At 37.7% G+C, this 18,417-nt stretch overlaps 1 protein-coding gene across 11 annotated transcripts in view; it reads right to left on the bottom strand.

Moving 5' to 3' along the window:
- The window catches only part of ZEB1 (zinc finger E-box binding homeobox 1), a 198,426-nt gene that overhangs the window by 123,659 nt on the left and 56,350 nt on the right, over window positions 1-18,417 (bottom strand). For 3 of the 11 annotated variants that reach the window (XM_055429807.2, XM_055429786.2, XM_088844053.1), the window contains one exon: window positions 8,870-9,010. The exons of the other annotated variants lie outside the window; for them this stretch is intronic. The gene's annotated coding sequence lies outside the window, so the exon portion shown is untranslated. The remainder of the gene's footprint in view (window positions 1-8,869; window positions 9,011-18,417) is intronic. 11 annotated transcript variants of the gene reach the window in all.

Below are 18,417 nucleotides of genomic sequence, written 5' to 3'. Positions count from 1 at the left end.
GCCTGGGCACAGTACCTCACACAGGTCAGACAGTGAGTTAATCATCCCCCTGTATCATTAAAACACAAACAACGATCCATTCCTCTCCACTGTTAGAGCTTAATAAAGTGAACACCACCCATTTCTGCCCAAGTCAGAAACCATAGATACCCTTGGTGTCTCTGTATTCTTTGATCGCTCATCTAACTACACCTGACGCCCAATAAACTCTCACTCTTAAATCTCTAACACACCCAATTCTCTTCATCCTCACCATCGCCACACTAGTGCAAACCTAAACTGACTGTGAAGCTAACAACCTCCCATCTTTCTATCCTTCATAGAGCAGATGCGTCAGTCTCAGAAAAGCACAAATGTGATGGAGCTTTACCGAGCAGCGAGGATGACTGGCAACTACACTCAACTACACGATGACTCTCATAATTATGATGCTGTATCTGGCTTCTTTCCCGGAAATGAGCCTATACAGGATGCTCCTATTTCTGTAACATATGAAGAAGGTGGGCCAGAGGTCTCCTTGGGGGCAAGGGGAACACTGACGGGAAGGAAAGGTGAGAGGGGACTTCTGTTTCTTCACCCAGGAGATAGTCACATACATGTATTCAGTTTGTGAAATTCATCAATCTATATGCTTATGATATGCTCACTCTTTTGGATGTGTATGAGGCTTTAGTTAAAAGTTTTAGAAAAAATAAAACATGCTGCTCGATGACCTCCCACCACCCTGAGCTGAAGCCCCAAAGCCAAATTCCTAACAATGACCTGAAATACATTTCACCACAAGGTCTCTGCAAGTCTTTGTCTTAAATGGTCACTCTTTCTCCCTTTATGGCTTTCATATATGTTTATCCCGCCTCTGCATTTTATGGGACTAATTCCTAGCAATGCTCAGATTCAGTTAAAATTTCATTTTCCCGAGGAAGTCTTCCCTGATCTGAGATGAGGTTACTATCCCTGTCTCCCCTCTGCATGATCCCACCACACAGCTGAATGAGACTGTGAATTCTCTGAGGGCAGGGCATGTGTTTTATTTACCTCTCTGTTCTCTCAGTTCTTTGTATATTTGATAGCTGGCTGAATAAATTTATTTCCTATACAAGAACATGGCAGGTAGTTGTGGCAAAGTTTCAGTCTATGAACTGTAGTATAAACAGTGAAACTGCTAAAAGTTTCTGATATAGGAACTTAAAGGAAGTAAGAGTTACATGCTAAATTATTTATACACAGCAAAGTAGGAAGCCATGCATGTGGTTACACAGAAAAGTCACTTTTAATACAGCTATTAAATTTATTTGAAAATTCCATTTTAAGTAATAACCTATGGTAATAAGGTGGTTCAGAGGTTAAAGCGTCTGCCTCCAATGTGGGAGACCTGGGTTCGATCCCTGGGTCGGGAAGATCCCCTGGAGAAGGAAACGGTAACCCACTCCAGTATTCTTGCCTGGAGAATCCCATGGACGAAGAAGCCTGGTAGGCTACAGTCCACGGGGTCTCAAGAAGTCGGACACGACTGAGCGACGGAACGGAACGGAATAAAATCCTAAAATTGATCATAAATAACTTTTTACTCATCTACATTCAAATGTTGGTTATTTTTAACCAGTTGTGAAAACCAAGGCTTTGAGTGGACTGAGTGAGTAGGTCAATTGTTTCAGCTTCTTTGCATGCAAAAATAATATTTAATATCTGTCTATATCAACTTAAAAAAACTATAAATATTTGCAAGTGTTCCTAAGAAGAATTTAAGTTTTTCTATTTTAAACACAAAATAATTTGCTGAATAGAAAATAAAACTATAACTCCTTATTTGTTATAATTACCCATGGCAAGTAATTTAGGCAGCCTGTTGATTCACAAACTGTTCTTCTGGAAAAAAGAACACTTCAAAGGTTACTGGCTATAAAGACAGAGAGGCACAGGTGATAACCACCTTGAGTGCTAACACCCAAATGAAAGAACAAAGCTGTCATCCTTTTGGGAAATCAATGCCATTTTCTATAATGAGCCTTAGGCTACAAATTTTAGAAATTTTTTAAGTGTAATGAACTTTAAATTAAAAATACAGGTAATATCCTGAGTTGCCTTACTTTTTTCTATTCCTTTTGGGAAATAATTGCTTTCTGTGTATCATCCCTCAAATTTCTTTGTATTCTAATTAGGTTGACTTTACTGGCCAGAATCAGTAAAAGCAAGGATAAAGATACTTCCTTTATTTTGAGAAAAGATTAGTTTCCTTAATACAGAACTTGCTTACATAACATTTCTAAAGTACTACTATCATTTTTAGAATTTTATTGGAGTATGGTTGATTTAAAAGCATCTTACAATAAAAACCTTAAAATACTCTATCACTGAACCGCAACTTGAAGTGTACACCATCTAACCACCGAATTTAATCAGAGTTCAGAACCAGAAAAGGTCCCAATAATGCTCAGTGTGATGTTTATTAAGGCAATTAACTGCTTTTTAAAAATACTCTGAAAATAATTTAAAAATAACATTACTGCTTATTTTCTTGATTCTTAACTCTTTTTGAAGGAAGGATTTGAAAGGAGAAAAACAAGATTTGAATGATAATCGATAATTCATTTTTTTTACTCCAGCTTCAAGAATCTATTGCACAGTCTCACAATTTATTGAGGAGTCATTTTCATGTGACAGCTGGTACAGACTGCAGTCAAAGCGGGGAACATGAGAAACTATTAGCAAACTAAATGTTCCCATTTAGGCTGGTATTTCTCAAGTCTAATTAATTCAAGCTAAAGCTTTTTCCTTCTAAAAATAAGTACAATCTTTCTTAGAATTAAACTTTAGTTTTCATGAATATTAAGTTTCAAATGAATGAAGGCAAGTAACATATTTTTTTGAACCTCAGTTTGTCAATAAAGAGATAACTTTAGTCCAGATCAGTGTTTATCAAATTTTGTGTTATAAAACCCTTCAAGAAGATGATGGAAAAAATACAGACATTCTTCCCAGCAAAAAACACATACATAGAAAATCTGATAATTCCAGGGTATTCACAGACCCTCTGAAACTCATCCAAATACCACTTGGTAAAAGTGGAGCTAGGTTGTATTTAAAATATTTTGTAGTTTTAAATGTTGGTTTCAGAAATAAGGTTAACGTCTTTAAACAAAAGAAAGTCAGGCTTGAGAATAAATGTGAAAACCCAAACACAATTCATTAATTTACTCATTGCTACTAAAGATATTAGCTTGGAAAGCCTGAACACCTTATTTATATATAGACACAGGTGGTAATTTGACAAAATAATTCATACTTAAGGCATTAGAAGTTAGGCAAAATAAGATTCTTATGTAAAGCCAGGATATTTCTAGACATGGTAATGTGTGACATTCACAGCTTTCAAATCACAATAAGTCGTCTCCTTCCAACCCTCCCTATTACCAGGTTCAACTCCTTGGAGTGAGGAAGAAAAATATTACATAACATAAGCTGCATTTGAGGTCTTTTAGGTGACTGTTTTGAGGGAAAGGGAGTACTTTCAGATCCTTAAATTTATTTAAAAATAATTGTGGGATCACTGCCCCTCCAAAAAAAAACTTACCTGTAATTCCTGTTCTCTGAAGGAAATGCAGTAATTATAAACATATCCACTCTCTTGGGTTCATCCTTCTAAGCATGAGGGGACTTGGAATGCACCATGGCTTACACCCAGCTGCTACACTGCCACACTGCACTGGCCTCGGCTCTCCCTGCCTGACTGGAATGGAGCAGGGCTCACCTAGTCATCCACCCTGGGAGGCAGGTGCTCCCCCACAGGAAGTGTGGGGGTGGTGTAACTACCGTCCTTAGAAAACACGAATTACAAATGGTCCCTCCTCTACAGTTTAAGGGGGATGGAGACACTACTAGAGTTGCTGTTACATGCTTCAAAACTGGCATTAAGATCGCAACATTAAAAAACGATAAAGAAAAGAACTCCCTAGTGATCCAGAGGTTAATTCAGAGCACTTCCACAACAGGAGGCACCGGTTCAAACCCTGGTTGTGGAACTAAGATCCTGTGTGCCACCTGCCACAGCCAAAAAATTTAAAAACTAAATAAATAAATAATATGTAAAATAAATGTTAAAGTATAAGAATGGAAAGCTGTCCCTCTGTAAAAGAAGCCTTGAGGGGGAGTAAGTGATGCAGGTGTTAAGAACTGACTGCCTGTTGATCAGGGTGACGTCCCATGGTCAACTAGAGAGCAGAGCATCACAGGTACTTAAATATCGTATCTTGGCATTTAGCAACCTAGAATTTTGTGTTAATGCCTGCCAACTTGAAAGTCATGTGCACAGTCAGCTGCAGTGTAGCCAACAGTAAGAAGGTAACTTGAAACACCCAGGACCCTAAAAACTGCTGAGATTATCACCAAGGGTGGATGGTTTTTCATAAGGTCTGATACTCATAATACGTTGTTCGACTTCGACAAGCTCTCCTTTATGAACTCAAATAATCATTCAATTTATAAAATTTAATCAACCTTACAGCTTAATGTGACAATTTAGATTTTAAATGTTCATCTATACAAAGACTGAGTCCCTATCATATATAAACCCCTCTTCTGTCTCTTAAACATCTTAGAGAATTAGGAAGAGGGGCTTTGCTGGTGGCTCAGTGGTAAAGAACCCGCCTGCCAAAGGAGGAGAATTAGGAAGAAATGGGCTCCTGGTTTGCATACTGATTTTCGAAGGGTTATAAAAGTTATCCACAGAGAACAAGATTCTCTGTCCTCTGGTCCTACAGACTGGTGTCTTCCACTCAAACCAGGCTAGGACTGCCAGATAAAAACCAGGATTCACAGTTAAATGTGCATTTCAGATAAACACTTTTTTCTTAGTATATCCCAAGCATAGCATGGGACATAATTACACTAATTTATTTGTTATTTATCTGAAATTCAAATTAAGCTGGGCATCCTGAATTATTTTTTGTCTTCTGCTAACTCTGCACACTCTAACCCAGGGGGGGCTCACAGGGTCACCCAGGATGGTGCCAGAGTGGGCCTTCCACCCTCAGTCCAGATCTGCACCAGCACGGTGGTCACAAGCAACGTGCGGCTATGAAACACTTGAACTGAGGCCAATTCAATATGAAACATTCTATAAATGCAAAATTCACAGCAGACTTTGAATGCTTAGTGTGAAAAAGGTAAAACATCTCATAAACTTTTGTACTAATTGCATGCTGAAATAATATTTTAGACGTATCAGATTAAATAAAATATAAGCAAAAGTAATTTTGCCCACTTTTTACCTTTTTTACGTGGCAACCAAAAAACTCTTAAAATTACACATGTAGCTTGTATTTGTGACTTGCATTATATTTTTACTGGACAGAGCTGGTCTACATGCCTCGAAGAAGAGGACTGGTCGAGAATTTCCTTGCTGTTCTTTCTCTAAAAAATCAATATTAGTAAACAAAGGGCTGCCTCTCACTTCTGTCTAGATATGAGAGTAGGCAGGGGACATGACCATACCAAGGAAATGAAACTCTAGCAAAGACTGCTTTCCATACGTTAAAAACAAAATCAAAACACAGCATCCAAATATAACTGAGAGACAATTCAGAAACCTGTTATTTGATAAGGTCTAATGGGCTTCCCTGGTGGCTCAGAGGTTAAAGCGTCTGCCCCCAATGCGGGAGACCCAGGTTCGATCCCTGGGTCGGGAAGATCCCCTGGAGAAGGAAACGGTAACCCACTCCAGTATTCTTGCCTGGAGAATCCCATGGACGGAGAAGCCTGGTAGGCTACAGTCCATGGGGTCGCAAAGAGTCGGACATGACTGAGCGACGGAACAGAACGGAACGGAATGTACAAAAGAAGAAATAAACTCTAGTATGTGCACACTGTGTATGATTAAGTTGTGCAGGTGCATATAAAAATAACATCTCCCAGACCCTAGGTCCAGTGGAAGAATCTCAGTACTACCACGTTGGGTGTCCACTCCTATATATTATCAAAGTCACAGAACAATAGTTTTTGTTCTCTAATACAAACTGGGGTGACATAAGCTATTAAGAATTACTGGGAAGAGTACTTATGATGCTGTAGATACAGAAGGGCTAGACTCAAAGGTCCTCATTTTTTACATTCATGCTACATGACTTGACCCTATGTGGGTCAAGAAGTAACAGAACTGAACATGGAAAAACAGACTGGTTTAAAATTGGGAAAGGAGTATGACAGGCTGTATATTGTCATTTTACTTATTTAATAATATGCAGAGTCTATCATGCTAAATGCAGGGCTAGACAAACCACAAGCTAGAATCAAGACTGCTGGGAGAAATATCAACAACCTCAGATATGCAGATGATACCACACTAATGGCAGAGAGTGAAGAGGAACTAAAGAGCTCCTTGATGAGGGTAAAAGAAGAGAATGAAAAAGCTGCCTTAGAACTCAACATTCAAGAAACTAAGATCATAGTATCTGGTCCCATCACTTCATGGAAAACAGAAGGGGAAAAAGTAGAAACAGTGACAAATTTTATTTTCTTGGGCTTCAAAATCACTGCAGACAGTGACTGCTGCTGCTGCTGGTGCTACTAAGTCACTTCAGTCGTGTCCGACTCTGTGTGACCCCATAGACGGAAGCCCACCAGGCTCCCCCGTCCCTGGGATTCTCCAGGCAAGAACACTGGAGTGGGTTGCCATTTCCTTCTCCAATGTGTGAAAGTGAAAAGTGAAAGTGAAGTCGCTCAGTCCTGTCCGACCCTTAGCGACCCCACGGACTGCAGCCCACCAGGCTCCTCCATCCATGGGATTTTCTAGGCAAGAATACTGGAGTGGCTTGCCATTGCCTTCTCCGGCAGACAGTGACTACAGCCATGAAATTAAAAGACGCTTGCTCCTTAGAAGGAAAGCTATGACAAACCTAGAGAGAGTATTAAAAAGGAGAGACATTACTTTGCCGACAAAGGTCAATACAGTCAAAGCTAGGGTTTTTCCAGTAGTCATGTACAGATGTGAGAGTTGGACCATAAAGAAGGCTGAGCGCCAAAGAATTGCTGCTTTTGAATTGTGGCACTGGTGAAGACTTTTGAGAGTTTTTTGGACATCAAGGAGATCAAATCAGTCAATCCTAAAGGAAATCAACCCTGAATATTCATTAGAAGGACTGATGCTGAAGTTCCTATACTTTGGCCACCTGATACAAAGAGCCGACTCATTGGAAAAGACTGATGCTGGGGAGAGTTGAAGGCAAAAGGAGAAGTAGGTGGCAGAGGATGAGATGGTTGGATGGCATCACCAACTCAATGGACATGAATTTGAGCAAACTCTGGGAGACAGTGAAGGAAAGTGGAGCCTGGCATGCTGCAGTCCATGGGTCACAAAGAGTTGGACACAACTTAGCAACTGAAAAATAAAGAACAACGGATGTGAAATCAGAGCACTGGTTCTAGAACTACGAAATAAATTTTTCTTTTTAAAAAGTATATTGTATTAAAAAAAGTATGTTGTCAATACGATAGTAAGACAAAGCTTGTTTCAAAAATGACAGGGGCTGGGGGAGGAGGCTTTTTTAGAATAAAAAAAATTCAGTTATATAAAAGCTAAAGCTTAGGTAAGGAGTAATACCCATTTATTTTTATATACTCCACCTTACATTTTCACTTGGTTTGACTTTCAACTCGAATTATTTTCTCAACTGGCCCAAAAAATTAATAAACCTGTCTATTCTGTTCCATGCTGTTATAAAAGTTAAAAATTATTTAACATGTTCTTCCAAATTAAAAATCAAAACAAAATTATATAGAGATTATTTCCAAACTCTTAGTAACCTCTATTTTTCACTAATATAACCTATATCATCTCCAAAGTAGATTTAAATCTTTTAAAGGTGCCTGCAATTATAATAAGTAAGACTGGTTCTAACTCAACTACATACACATAAAAAAATTGATTCTCAAGGTTTTTTCATAAAAGGCCTCAGCCGTAGTTTTACTAATTCTAACAACAAACACAAAGTGTACTTTCCCTTCTCAATATCTTTTTATTACACAGATATAGGAAGAACAATTGCTTTGAAAAGAAAATAGAATTATCATAAACCAAAAGAAGGGCTAGCCAGACAAAAATCAGCAGATTTCTCCTAAATTTGATAGTTCATAAAAAGTTCAAGTCTTTTAGAACTAAAGTTTCCAAGATCATTTTAACAGCTTTAAAAAAGATGAACAAAATTGGATATAGATATTTAATTTCTTCATCAGTACCAAGTACTCACTGTCAATACCAGTGTCCTGGTGATTACAATCTGAAATGTTCTGTAGATATTAGGTCTCCTGATGGCCTGTTACGATCTGACATGAATTTTATGACTACATACCTATTAAAGAATAAGAAGACATTTGCTTTCACACTTTTTGAAGCTTAGCAGAGATTTAAAAAATGGTTTGAGGGACTTTCTCTGAAGTAAAGGTAAGCTTCAAGAAGACCATGAAAAGCAAATCTTCAAAGCTGGCTACATCAATTTAAGCAGACTGCTTAAATGCTGTCACTGTGTCAAAATTCTTGAATGCAAATCTTAATACATCCAAGAAGAGTTTTTGATGAAGGATCAACGACGGTAGTTATTAAGCTGATTTAAATGCAGACTGAAGTGGAAGACAAATTTTACCGTTAAGTGGAATTTTTGGAAAACGAAACAAAAAGTGCCCCGCATCTCTAGGACATGTGCACTTCTCAACAAGGAGAACCACGTCTGCTTGACAATGTGTGGTGTCCTGCCCACACATGCAGCCTTCGCCTCTCTTCTGTGAGAGAGGGAGGGGTGACTCCAGGCCTCCACGGAGCATTCCAAAGCCAGTCCTGCAGGAGCCTCGGCCCTGAGCGTACTCCCTGTTCGGTGCTTACCTTTAGAGAACAAGGAGGATGACACAAAGTGACCAGGGCTCACAGCCCACACCTCCAAGAACACTGAAAAGACCTGCAGAGCCTTCCCGGTGCAGGAGGGACCTCTTTTTAATCTTCTGGTGGTGGAAGTTTAAGATTTTCCTGAAGAGAAGAGAAGAGTCAAATATTACACTGAGATCTTGCCGTGTGATTCAAGTTTATCTAGAATACAAATGGTAGGCTCTGAAGAAATAAATTAGATAAAATCAGGAGTCTTCCAAAAGCCATATTCTCTTCTTTCACAAAAAGTATTTTCCCTAAAGAATATGACTTCTCTTTAAACCCTAAACCTTAAGTTCAACTTCTTCCTCTGCACTGAACTAACAGCTGAGAGATGAGAAAAATACAGAAAAACTCTAGGTTGTCAAATGATCACAGTCGCAAATACCATTAAAATACTTAGGAGAGCTAAACTCACTGAAAAGCAACGAGTTAAAAAGAACAGAAATTTTGTCCCGCCTCTGTCTCTCTTCGATGACATGCATTTCCTGACAATTAACAGAGAACTGGCCCTTTGAGTTAAATGCCACATAATCATACGTGAAGCAATCTACTAAATGTGGGCTCCTGGAGGAAAAGGATTTGGGTGCTTTTACTTTTTTATACTGATTACCTATACAGTCTAAAACAGCTCCAGGCACATAGTAAGCACTAAAAATAAAATTGGTAGGTACAAAGAATATTCATCAATTAGCCAATATTCTCAAGGTTGAAAGTTACACAAATGAAACAATTAGAAGCCTGCAAGTGTTCTAAGGAGTTTGAAACTGTATTATTTGAAAACAATATTAACAACACCAACATTCCTGAACACATATTAAATAATTAAAGAATATAACGTTTTAAAAATGTTGTGTCTTAAAATATTTATGAGGAAATGTTATAAATATATTATTTCAAGCCAAATTCCTGAAAAGGGGTGGAAATCACACACTGTACATTCACAGCACATTATGCAATATCAATTATAAGAATATTAGTATAAGTGAAAGGAAACATGCCTTTTTAATATTTTAGTATTAATTATTTTTCATCTTTTGAAGAGGTCTACATAAACCAAGTGATAATACAGTTATCTATCAATATATGCATAACTATGCTTAAGTAAATCATTAGCATAATTTGAAAATGAAATCAGAAGATGCCATTCTATCAGTACGATTTTCATACATATTTCAAGTAAATATTTATGTTTTCTTTAATCTCAAAAAAACACAAAATTTAAACAGAAAATGCTGAGTATTATTCATTTATTTGCTTTCCTGTCACTTATAGACCAAGAACACAGATTGATTTCCTTCAAGTAGTTTTACAACTCTTCCCAAATTTGATAAATTAGGGAGAAAAAGAAGAAATGCTGAAATCAGTAACAGATACAACAATCATACTGATAAAGAACTAAATACGTATGTGTTGTATATAGTTTTTAATAAAAATGCAAGGTTTGTATACCCATGGCTGATTCAGGTTGATGTAGGACAGAAATCCACACCATATTGTAAAGCAACTACCCTCCACTCAAAAAAAAGGAAAAAATGCAAGGCTACTAGAAGAACAAACTATTACAAAATATGTGACTTCATTTGACTCCAAATTCTACAACTGTAGAACCGGCCTTCAAAATACACTGGACGGTGCCCATAGGGCCTTTCACCCCAGGACACAGGCAACTGTTAAACATACAGCCAAAACCACAATAAGAAAACAGGCAGTAAATCTAGGACTGATGCTTACCAGTAAAACAATGTTTTAGCTGACAGATCATGCCTTGATTATAGTAGTAAAGACCTTTCCCTAATTCACAAAGAATTCAACTTAATATCTTATATCAGGGCATCAGGATTAAATGTGAAAAAAGGAAGAAATTTTAAAACAAAATTTTAGAAATTTACTGAATTTAGAACAATATTTCTTATCTGGACATGTTGCGAAACCTTTGAAACTAATTTTGGGGAGAGGAGTGAACACAGTTAAAAAGAACTAATGAGCTTAAAGGGGGTAAAGGAAAACATAAAGTTGGAAATTCTGCTGCAAGAAAAAGATTCCACTACTTGGTTGAATCCCAGGCCCAGGAGGGTCAAGAGAGGACATAAGTTCCCCAGACAGAGGCCCTGACTGGGAGCTTCTTTAAAATCCTGGTTCCCATTAGAGGGTGATGGATCCTTTGCCGCATCCCCAAAGGCAAGAGGAATGAAGTTTAAGTTTACCACATTTAGAGATGTAGGGTTCAGTGTTTAATTTCACTTGCAAGTATAGATTATTAAGGTACAGTACAAATGACTTAGTTTCTTACACAACTGTTGTAAGCAATCTGCTTTCTCTTTTTCACGCTAATGTTTCCCATAGCTCATAGCTATTACTCAGCTCAGACCACAGGGGGATTCTCCAGGCAGCTTCCTCAATGAGGTAAGACAGGTGATGTGTTCAGATGACACCGATCACATGGCTATAAAAGGTTCTAGGCAAGTGCTGAGGTTGGGAGGAAGCAGGCAGTCAGGGACAGTGGAGCCATCACTAGTCCACTGCCCGTACTTTATGGGATGCTGATCTGGGTGACAAAAGTAGCGTCTTCTGATACTGTTCCTTATGCTTTTTCACTGACTTGCATTTCCAGTTCTAACTCACTTGTGCTCTTCAAAATTGACTGATCAGTTATTAAGGACTTGTTCCTGTATATTCCTTCCATCGTTTCTCTCCGCAGCACTTACAACAGAACGTTTTGCAATAGTTGATTTCTGTATCTGCTCTGTCCAAATGTAAGCAATTAGCCACACAGAGTACCTGGAATGTACCAGTATGACTGAGGTACTGAATTTTTACTTAATGTAAATTAATTTGTATTTAAACTGCCACATAGGGCTGGTACCTACCATACTGAACAGCACAAGTGTGGAGGGCTGCCATTATTTTCACTTGATTTTCTAATTAGCATTTTTTAAAAAATCACCCATTTCCTTCAAATCTAGCATAAATATTTTAACTGTGGATACCGCTTTACAGACATACATACAAGTATGTACACACTTGTAATCATGGTATGTAAACTTACTAGTTTATTTTCACTTACACCTAACACTTCTCCACATTTCTAGAACTGCAATGCACAATACTATGGCCACATGAGTATTTAAATTTAAATGCTGTTAAATAAAATTAAAAATTCAGTTCCTAAGGTGCATTAGCCACATTTTACACGCTCAGTAGCCATGTTTGTGGCTAGTGGCTATGATATTAGTGTAAATCATAGGATATTTTCATCAAAGCAAAAAGTTTCTTGGACAGTTGTTCTAGAGTCTTCAAAATTTATTATTTAAAGACAATATTTTACAATGATGTTCTATAATTAGTCTCTAAACTGGGCATCTTTCTACATATATGATTTATAATTAGCACAATAGTTATTTCCTAGATTCCCAAGTGAAATATTTAAACATTACTGTGACTCTGAGTATACATGCCTGAATCACTCCCCAAGAGTTTGGCGTTACTGCTTATCTTGCAAGATTAGATTTCTTTTAAGAAAATGTAGCCCTTTTAATACAATGAAAAATCTGTATTTCCAAGTCATAATTTGTCGCTTTTTGGTAAGTGCATAGGTAAATATTTCCCCTCATATTACTCTTATTTCTTTATTCTCAGAATCTGTCATACTTTTTCTCATTTATATGTTAGGATCTTGAAGTCTAAATTTGCATATTCTGCAATAATATGAGACTGTCAGATCTGTTTTCACTTCCTCTGTAACTTCTGTTTTAGATATTTTCCACAGTTTTCAGTGATCCTTTTAATTATAATATTTTGATCTGCCAAATACTTTTAATATTCAGGGGTATACTTTACCTTGGTGAGTTCTACTAATGCTTCATATATGAGATGCAAAAGCATTTCCCAAGGTACTTTTAAAAAAAATTCCTCTGGTTGTGTAAAGTATGGATGAATGCCTTTTCTTGTCTTATCCCTTTTGCAGTTATACCACTACCTAATACCATTGAATGAATATCCTTTAAGTGGCCTCTCTGATAATGAAAAATAGTTAAGTTGTTATAAGTACACAGGACTAAATTTGGATTCCTTATAACACTCCTGTAATCCATGTTTTATAAGACAGAAAAAATACTTTTCAGACTCCCTCTAACAAAGGCAACTGGATTAGTTTAGTAAAGAGTGAGTAGAAGCGGGGCGAGGATATGGATAGTAATGTTTTGCCCAAAGATTAAGATAAAATTTGCTGATTACAGCACATACTCGAGTCTCTAAACTCACTGAATGCTACATTAAAAAAAAAAAACTAGTAGAAGGGGCTGATTTTCCATCTGTATTGACACTGGCAAAGAAATCACAGTGGCCGCAGAGGCAAGAAAGTGGAAGGTGGTGAGGGACAGGGATTTGCAGAGGTCACAGGATGAAGGACATTTCTCTCAACTCTCACTGACCAAGAAGTCAGGGGCTCAAGGAAAACTTCTGTCCAAATCTGCAAGTGGCAGAGAATTCTCTTCTACTATCTGAGTTACATGTCTGTTCCGACATCATTACCACTGATGTTTTAAGTTTCCCAGTATGTAGTAGAATCAGACTTACCCTCACTGTTGAATCACTATCAAATAAAGTAAGTCACCAGAAAATCTGCAAGTTAGAAGGAAACTGAGAAATCTATTAATTGATTATAGTGAAATAATCTGCCAACAATTCTCAAGAATAAGAAACAGTTTCTCTTCATTTATTTAAATCTTAAGATGCTTTCAAATGTTTTAAGTTTCTTTCGAAAGGTCTAACATCTTTCTCAAATTTATTGGTAAGCATTATGCTTTGTTTGTTACAGTTCTAAGTGAGGTCTTTTTACAGTGTTTTTCAGTTGGTATAAAGATACAGTATATCCAGAACTTTATTTTTCCTGTTTACAAAAGTGGCTTTAAAGCTGACTGCCATAGGTTTTCTTATTCAGTCATGTCATCTAAAAGTGAAATATTTATTTTTTCTTATTTTGTTAACAGTATTAAATGGGGTTACTGGTGGTTGTTGAATAATAATAAAAATAATAGTTTTGTTCCCAAATTTAAGTTTATAAATCTGGCATATTAGGTCATCCCTTATATGCTACCCACCTATATAATATTACTCTGCCCTGTGATACTGTTTGGCTTGCTGAAGTTCAACTAATCACTCATGACTCAGCAGAGAGACATATTTGACCAAGTAGAACTCGGCAGAAAAGGGTCCCAGTTCCTAAATGATCAATACTGTATATGCTAACTATATAAAGTTGTCCCAATACTGACACTGTTCATAAAAATCAAGTAAGAAATAATACTCTATAAAAATCCTGTAATTACATGGTCACTTCAGAGTTATGTGATCTTCATACCTAAAGTTACTCTTGGATAGTAAACTAGATATTTAAGAGATGATATTAAGAGCACTGGGTTTATTTCTAGGACGAACTATTTCAGAGAAATCAAAGTCACAGTTTACAAGGGAAAATTCTTCTTAGAAGAATTTCTAGTAATAAATGTGGATGGTGTAGCAGATTAAAATATTTGTTATTCTGCAAACCCTAATGATAGAATTGATTCAGAAATAATCGGCAACGGATTAAACCACAAGAGGAAAGGGAGAAAGGCTCCATGGAGAGACTGGACTGTTGGCACTGACCAATTCTAACACTGCGAAGAGTGTGACAAGCAGACACCACATGCTCTGTGACGTGGTTCAGCATAAGGCACAGCTTCATGTACAAGGTATTCCTGTCCACCCCACCTACACCCTAATGAAAGCACAAGCACAGAGTCAGAAAGCTAAATAAAAAATGAACCATTTTTGAGTAATAAAAAAAAAAATCAAAGCTCAACCTGCATCTAACCAGATCTTTTAACTTCTAATTTTCAGGAAATGTAGAGGTCAATGGAATACATTAACTGGGAAGACACCAGAAATATCCAGAATAGGGGCTATTCTATGGGACAACTTCCCCAGCTCCTTTAATGAGTCAAGCACAGGAAGGAGAGAGCGATGAAGAGAGGAAGGGAAGGAGGGAGAGGCAAGGAGGGAGGGAAGTAGGTAGTGAGGAAGAAAAAACTTCAACTGTGCAGCTGTCCTAACAACCTAACACGACAAGGATTTTGTGTGGATTCTGAACAAACAGCCCCAATATCGTATGACAATTTTGAATCAAAAGCATGGGGGACTGAATAGGGAGATAGCATCAGCTGATACAAGTAAGTTTTGTTAATTTTGTTTGATGTGATAGAGGTATTGTAGTTATATTAAAAAATCTTTCTTTCCCTACTGTATAGCACAGGAATTATATTCAATATCTGATGGAAGAGAATATGAAAAAGAATGTGTGTATATATATGTGTGTGTGTGTGTGTGTATGTATGTGTGTGTATTTATATGAGTAACTGAATCACTTTGCCATATGACAGAAACTACCACAACATTGTAAGTCAACTATACCCCAATAAAATAAACTTTTAAAAAGACCATTTTAAAATAAAAGAGTTGACTATTGAAGAAGGTAAGGGTAAAAAAGACTTGAGGTCTGGGATCTTCTTCAAAATAGTTGAGAAAACAGGAGGAGGTAGATGAAGCGACTGTGGCAAAAATTTCTAATTGTTAAATCTGGGCCATAGATGTAGGGAATTTAATTATTACACTAGTCTCTTTTCCTTTACAAGTTTGAAACTTTTCACAGTTATAGAAACCCAGGCCCCCAGAATATCACCTATTAAGCCAAATACAGTCTAAGTAAAAATAGAACTATTATCTACTGCCTTGCCACACATCGAACATGCTCACCCTGTACAAAGCAAGGGTGCAAAAGATAGCACAGACTGCCCTGTGGTTGGCACGGATGTACCTACATTGTAAAATAGTCATTTAAAAATTAAATTTGACTTGCAAATATTGTTACTGTGTATATGTGTACATGCAAGGAAAAACTGTAAATTCTAGTCCAATGATACTTTCAGTTCAGTTCAGTTCAGTCGCTCAGTCGTGACCGACTCTTTGCGACCCCATGAATCACAGCACACCAGGATCCCTGTCCATCACCAACTCCCGGAGTTCACTCAAACTCATGTCCATCGAATCGGTGATGCCATCCAGCCATCTCATTCTCTGTCGTCCCCTTCTCCTCCCGCCCCTAATCCTTCCCAGCATCAGAGTCTTTTCCAGTGAGTCAACTCTTCGCATGAGGTGGCCAAAGTATTGGAGTTTCAGCTTTAGCATCAGACCTTCCAACGAACACCCAGGATCGATCTCCTTTAGAATGGACTGGTTGGATCTCCTTGCAGTCCAAGGGACTCTCAAGAGTCTTCAGCACCACAGTTCAAAAGCATCAATTCTTCGGCGATCAGCTTTCTTCACAGTCCAACTCTCACATCCATACAGGACCATGGGAAAAACCATAGCCTTGACTAGATGGACCTTTGTTGGCAAAGTAACGTCTCTGCTTTTTAATATACTATCTAGGTTGGTCATAACTTTCCTTCCAAGGAGTAAGCGTCTTTTAATTTCATGGCTGCAATCAGCATCCGCGGTGATTTTGGAGCCCAAAAAAAATAAAATCTGACACTGTTTCCACTGTTTCCCCATCTATTTCCCATGAAGTGATGGGACTAGATGCCATGATCTTTGTTTTCTGAATGTTAAGCTTCAAGCCAACCTTTTCACTCTCCTCTTTCACTTTCATCAAGAGGCTTTTGAGTTCCTCTTCACTTTCTGCCATAAGGTTGGTGTCATCCGCATATCTGAGGTTATTGATATTTCTCCTGGCAATCTTTTTTCCAGCTGGTGCTTCTTCCAGCCCAGCGTTCCTCATGATGTACTCTGCATAGAAGTTAAATAAGCAGGGTGACAATATACAACCTTGACGTACTCCTTTTCCTATTTGGAACCAGTCTGTTGTTCCATGGCCAGTTCTAACTGTTGCTTCCTGACCTGCATACAGGTTTCTCAAGAGGCAGGTCAGGTGGTCTGGTATTCCCATCTCTTTCAGAATTTTCCAGTTTATTGTGATTCACACAGTGGATACTTTAGTCCAATGATACTTTAGGAAACAAAATATCAGAGAAACAGAAAAATCTGTATCCCTAACAAACAAATATAAGATATTATGTTTTGCTGGGTACACTGAACCAATGCAAAGGAAAGTATTTTGATATTATACCTCTTTCATTATCTCAATAAACTCGTGCTGCCTTCTGATTTTAATGGTACATATTACACTTGGGTTTGCATTTTCAAAACTATCCCGATTCAAATGACCCCTCCCTTTAACCAACCGATATTCTTTTCTCTGAATGAGGTTGACTGGTCTCAGCTAAGTGACAGGAGGTTGTGTGTTACAGCCTCACTATGCAAAATATAAAACAGCATAATACTTTATTCACAGCAGGTACTCAAGTATTCAAGTGAAAGATTTTAACACCCACACAGATATTTGGATTTATATGTTCCTCAAACATTTAAATGAATCTCTAAGGGTAAAGTATGTGGCAGAGATACCCTGAAACGTGCCCCTTACATGCTCCACCACATCACCACCACCACACAACCACAGTCATCATTTATCTGTCCCCACGTAGTGTCCCTACAGCGTAAGAGAGAACTGTCTACTTGTCTTATTTTCACAGCAATTAGAGATGTTATCTTTTCAAAATTCTTGGTTTCCCTTTTTCTGTATTAATGATCACTTAGTGGTGGATAAGACTTTTTCCAACATGGTAACACAGTAAGCAAATCCTCCACAAATTTTGTTAGTTTTTTTTTTTCTTTTTTTTTTTTGTAATTAATTAATTTTTTATTGGAGGCAAATTATTTTACAATATTATATTGGTTGGTTTTGCCATACATTGACATGAATTCGCCCCGGGTTTACATAAGTTACCCCTCCTGAACCCCCCTCCCACCTCCCTCCTCCCTTTATCCTCCCTCTGGGTCATCCCCGCATGCCAGCCCCGAGCATCCTATAACATGCATTGACCCTGAACTAGTGATTCATTTCACATATGACAACATACGTGTTTCAATGCCATTCTCCCAAATCATCCCACCCTCACCTTCTCCCACAGAGTCCCAAAGACTGATCTATACACATCTGTGTCTCTTCTGCTGTCTCGTATACAGGGTTATCATTTGCATCTTTCTAAATTCCATATATATGCGTTAGTATGCTGTATTGGTGTTTTTCTTTCTGGCTTACTTCACTCTGTATAATAGGCTCCAGTTTCATCCACCTCATTAGAACTGATTCAAATGTATTCTTTTTAATGGCTGAATAATACTCCATTGTGTATATGTACCAAAGCTTTCTTATCCATTCGTCTGCAGATGGACATCTAGGTTGCTTCCATGTCCTGGCTATTATAAACAGTGCTGCAGTGAACATTGGAGTACATGTGTCTCTTTCAATTCTGGTTTCCTCGGTGTGTATGCCCAGGAGTGCGATTGCGTTGGTTTTATATTCTTATAAACTTAAGACTTCTTTCATATGACTGCATGTTAGTATT

Source organism: Moschus berezovskii, chromosome 15, assembly GCF_049115385.1.
Source record: "Moschus berezovskii isolate FMDL1 chromosome 15, NW_MosBer_1.0, whole genome shotgun sequence".
NCBI lineage: Eukaryota > Metazoa > Chordata > Mammalia > Artiodactyla > Moschidae > Moschus > Moschus berezovskii.
Note: the sequence above shows the minus strand (reverse complement) of the source record. Positions and strands in the feature narration are given on the sequence as shown.